This window comes from Triticum aestivum, chromosome 1B, assembly GCF_018294505.1.
Source record: "Triticum aestivum cultivar Chinese Spring chromosome 1B, IWGSC CS RefSeq v2.1, whole genome shotgun sequence".
Classification (NCBI taxonomy): Eukaryota; Viridiplantae; Streptophyta; class Magnoliopsida; order Poales; family Poaceae; genus Triticum; species Triticum aestivum.
The window spans coordinates 261706880-261712601 of NC_057795.1; positions in this window are offsets into that span (position 1 = coordinate 261706880).

Here is a 5722-nt window from a genome sequence, read left to right on the forward strand (position 1 = left end):
CATTAAGTGAACAAGGAGATAACATTTGTCAGATCAAATGATATAAGGAAGTATGCTCGAGGAAAACATACACAATTAAACATTGGTTGAAAGGTGCGCCCGAAATATGGGTTGGGTTGCACGACCAATGTCAGAATGGTGATTCAATTAGCGAAGGACTTAGAATGAACTATTGCCCATTCACTTCAAAGCAATAGGGTTGTTAGAAGTTTTGAATTCACACGTCATAGCTCCATTGTCGGTATTCCGGTTGAAAACAATACGGGGACCAAGGAATGAACGAAGATGGCAAGAAGTATTATGATATCAAGAATTATTAAGAGGTGGTGAAATTCTCACCACATTCTTGACAAAAAGAGATGGTAATACTTCCGAGGTAAAGAAGAACAATTGCTGGGTAGCAAGGAAACCAAGGTACAACACAAGTTGTGAACAAGTTTGTGTTGGGGGGGGGAGGCAAGAATGTTGCCGATGATAACTCAAATCATCGAGGGACAAGGATGGTATTTCTCATCATGAATTCAATTGATATCCTAGATGAGCTTAGAATGTTGATGATCACGATACCTTTGTCGCGAGAGTTCATGAAGATGTAATCGATCGGCGACGACATCAAGTCAAAGTAATGATGAAGTGAAAGGTTATTGGAACCAAGGGTACGACACAACTCGAAACCAAGCTTGTTGTTCAAGGCGAAATGGTATGACGATGAGGATCGACGTAAGGTTAGTTCATCGTCGAAAATTGTGCTCCGAGAAGAAGGACCGGGTAGCACAGTCAAAATCATCACGACAATGATATAGCCAAACAGGCTAGGAATGGCGTGATCGGGTACAAACTCGTATTTATAGAAGCTTACTGAAGAGTTGTTGAACCGTAGTGCGGACTCGGTTCAGTTATCGGTGTCTTCGAGTGTATAATAACTCAGAGCCCGTGAAAAATTGGAATTAGTTGGAAGGTAGCACTTGATGAAGAACTCATAAGAAGTTATGCAGTTCCATGATAATCTCGAGATACCAGGGGGGTAATACTCGACACAAGATCAAAGTAAAGGTTGGACTGGCGTATTGATCCATAGGAGACAATTGTTTTAAATTGTCCGAGAAATGAGATCAAAGAAGAACAATCATGGTCGGAACCACGGTTGCAAGGGATCAATTCACAGATACCATATGTTAGCTATCAAGGAAATAGTTATTATTACAAGAAGCTTCCATGATAGGATATACATCGCGTCCATGGGCATGAACACAAAGTTCAAGGTTGACTCCCACTTCCTCAATGCATAATCTTCCATTCACCTCTCGTATTTCGAAGATGACATTAGTTGTTGAAAGTTTTACCTGGTGCAATACCAGATAAGTATGACTCGTGAAAACTTTCGGGTTCACACGGTTTAGAGAAGGCATATGTTCAACCCACAGGGGCTTCTTAGAAACATATACCACAAGTTTCCAGAGTAAATAACACAAGCCCGAAAGCAGAGCATGGTTGGCCAAGCAGAGGATACAACTTAACAAGGGCATCATGTATAAGGGGAAGAACTCACAAAGTGTTCAAATGTGAAGGACACTGTCGGATAACAATCCAACAAAGGACTTGATAGTCCACAAAGGATCTTATATGAGTATCGGTACTCAACCAGAAGAGGAAGGAATGCAAATGCAACAGGTTATGGAATCATCTGAATAATTCAAAGCTTAAATAAAAAGGAATTATGATTTCCAAAACAAAGGATCAGAGCAGACGTTCTGATCAAGGATGGATCAATTGAATATACCAGAGGCACAATCGACGACAGATAGTTTGGTCGAGAACCAGCTCATGTTTGAAAGACGTCTGAGCCGGAAAGATAATTTAAAAGGATCAACTGATGATTACGTGCATTCACAACATATTGAGTCAACAGACTCAAAATGATAATGACAAGGAATGTCAATAAGATTTCTATACTTATGGGATTAATCATAATGAAAGTAAACAAGAAATTCCAAGAGCAATAGGCTGCTCGGGATTTTCGGAAGATCGAATGGCATTTCGAAGACTTTTGTGAAATACATGAATCAACTGGGGATGAGCGGATACTCGATAAGTGCGAGAAATTATCCGTATGGGTATTCAGGTGGTAAGGAACTGCAAGGCAATAGGCGTAAGTATTCTAAGAACAACAACGAGTATTTCGGGGCGTCTTGTAATAAAAAGAACAACTGGGGACTAAGTAAGAACAGTGTATGAATTTATCCATAGGGATATTTCGGTGGTAGTGAATTGCAAAAGCAATGGGCAGTCCTGAAAGAGTATCGGAAAGTAACTTTGAAATCTTCATGTGCAGTCGGCGATCATCTAGACTGAAGGGGCTCTCCGGGAGAAAGCGTTTTCGAGAACCTAAAGTTAGATTTTAGAAAATCATTTAACCCGAATAGAAGAGGGTTCAGAATCCCAGAGTAAAGGTCGAGGAATAAAAGATCCTAATACCTCCCGATGGCGACGTGGGCCCATGGGCCACACAGCCATGTTAGTAAAAGTTTTTCAACGACTAGACCCGACTTCGGCCAAGGAGTTGGAAAGGGGGATTCCTACAGGTAGTCGGCTCTGATACCAACTTGTGACGCCCCCGATTCAATTGTACACTAATCATGCACGCAAATGTGTACGATCAGATCAGGGACTCACGGGAAGATATCACAACACAACTCTACAAATAAAATAAGTCATACAAGCATCATAATACAAGCCAGGGGCCTCGAGGGCTCGAATACAAGTGCTCGATCATAGACGAGTCAGCGGAAGCAACAATATCTGAGTACAGACATAAGTTAAACAAGTTTGCCTTAAGAAGGCTAGCACAAACTGGGATACAGATCGAAAGAGGTGCATGCCTCCTGCCTGGGATCCTCCTAAACTACTCCTGGTCGTCGTCAGCGGGCTGCACGTAGTAGTAGGCACCTCCGGTGTAGTAGTCGGCGTCGACGGTGGCGTCTGGCTCCTGGACTCCAGCATCTGGTTGCGACAACTAGGTAGAAGGGAAAGGGGAAAAAGAGGGAGAAAAGCAACCGTGAGTACTCATCCAAAGTACTCGCAAGCAAGGAGCTACACTACATATGCATGGGTATATGTGTAAAGGGCCATATCGGTGGACTTAACTGCAGAATGCCAGAATAAGAGGGGGATAGCTAATCCTGTCGAAGACTACGCTTCTGGCAGCCTCCGTCTTGCAGCATATAGAAGAGAGTAGATTGAAGTCCTCCAAGTAGCATCTCCAAGTAGCAACTCCAAGTAGCAACTCCAAGAAGCATCGCATAGCATAATCCTACCCGGCGATCCTCCCCTCGTCGCCCTGTGGAAAAGCGATCACCGGGTTGTCTGTGGAACTTGGAAGGGTGTGTTTTATTAAGTATCCAGTTCTAGTTGTCATAAGGTCAAGGTACAACTCCAAGTCGTCCTGTTACCGAAGATCACGGCTATTCGAATAGATTAACTTCCCTGCAGGGGTGCACCACATAACCCAACACGCTTGATCCCATTTGGCCGGACACACTTTCCTGGGTCATGCCCGGCCGCGGAAGATCAACACGTCGCAGCCCCACCTAGGCAAAACAGAGAGGCCAGCACGCCGGTCTAAACCTAAGCGCACAGGGGTCTGGGCCCATCGCCCATAGCACACCTCCACGTTGCGTGGGCGGCCGGAAGCAGAACTAGCCCCCTTAATACAAGAGCAGGCTTACGTTCCAATCCGGCGCGCGCCGCTCTGTCGCTGACGTCTGAAGTGCTTCGGCTGATACCACGACGTCGGGATACCCATAACTACTCCCGCATAGATGGTTAGTGCGTATAGGCTCGTAGCCAACTCAGATCAAATACCAAGATCTCGTTAAGCGTGTTAAGTATCCGCGAACGCCGAACAGGGCCAGGCCCACCTGTCTCCTAGGTGGTCTCAACCTGCCTTGTCGCTCCGCCACAAAGTAACAGTCGAGGGCCGTCGGGAACCCAGGCCCACCTCTACCAGGATGGAGCCACCTGTCCCTTCAGCCCCCTCATCAGAATCACTTGCGGGTACTCATCGAGCTGACCCGACTTTAGTCACCGTCTGTATAGTATGTATGTATGTATAGTATATACCCGTGATCACCTCCCGAATGATCACGGCCCAATAGTATAGCAAGGCAGACTGACAAGAATGTAGGGCCAATGATGATAAACTAGCATCCTATACTAAGCATTTAGGATTGCAGGTAGGGTATCAACGACTGTAGCAACAATGACAGGCTATGCAACAGAATAGGAGTAACCGAACAGTAACATGCTACACTACTCTAATGCAAGCAGTATAGAAAAGAATAGGCGATATCTGGTGATCAAGGGGGGGGGGGCTTGCCTGGTTGCTCTGGCAAGGAGGGGTCACCAACTCCGTAGTCGAACTGGGGGTCGCCGGCAGTCTCGAGGTCTAGCGGAAAGAAGTAACGGAGGGGGAATACAATAAATAATGGAGCAACCAAAGCAACACAAAGCATAACATGGTGATACGCGGTGCTAGGGGTGACCTAACGCAGTAGGAGGTGATACCGGTGAAGGGGGAAAACATCCGGGAAAGTATCCCCGGAGTTTCGCGTTTTTGGACGGATGAACCAGAGGGGAAAAGTTGCGTGTTTGCTATGCTAGGGATGGGTGGCGGACGAACGGGCTGCGTATCCGGATTCGTCTCGTTGTTCTGATCAACTTTCATGTAGAAAGTATTTTCATCCGAGTTACGGATTAAAAGATATGATTTTCTAAAGATTTAATCATTTTTTGATTTTAATTATTTATTTAAATTCAACATTATCCAAAACAGTATTTGCTGACGTCATCATGATGTCATCATGACGTTAGCAGTCAACAGAGGTGTTGACTGGTCAACTGACGTGTGGGTCCCACTAGTCATTGACTGTTTAGTCTAATTAGTGTTTAACTAATCTAACTACTGTTTAATTAAACTAATTAGTTAGTTAGATTAATGTAATTATGATTAATTAACTTAATTAATTCCTTAATTAATTAATTAAATTATTATTATCGATTTATTTATTTTATTTATTTTATATATTATTTTTAATTCCTTTTTTTTAACAAAACGTTCTGGGGCTGGGGCCCCCATGTCAGTGGCCCCAGGGGGCCTTAACGGGTGTGGGCGCATGGGCGCGCGGGTGCAGGAGGCTACCGGGCGCCCGTTAGTGGGCCGAGCCCCTGACCCAACGCAGCAGGGCACCGACCAGGGGAGTCGTTGGCCGCGACGGCCGGAGCGGCCGGAGCCGGGCGTCGATGGAGAGGGGTTGGCCGCGGCGCGGGCCAGCAGCGCGGTTGGGGGGGCGGCGGAGCCGCAGCAGCACGACAAGAGGAGGGCTGGGGCTTGCCGAGGCCGTGGGCGGTGCGGCCGGACCAGGACGACCCGAGCAGGGGCTCATCGACGCAGGCAAGAGCGCCACGGGTGCGGTGGTCACCGCGAGTCCATGGCCGGAACGGGGCGTGTGTGCGGACGGGGGCGGGCGCAAGCGCGCCCGTTGACACACCGGGCTGGGTCGGAGCTAGGCGCGTGCCGGGGCGCCGTTCAGGCACATCGCGGGGAGGAGGAGGAGAGGTGCTCATGGGGAGGGGCGCGTAGGGGCTAGGCAGTGGGGGATGAGGAAGAGGGCGGGGACGACGGCGTCGAGGAGGCAGTCCGACGACGCGGTCCTCGTGCGGCGGG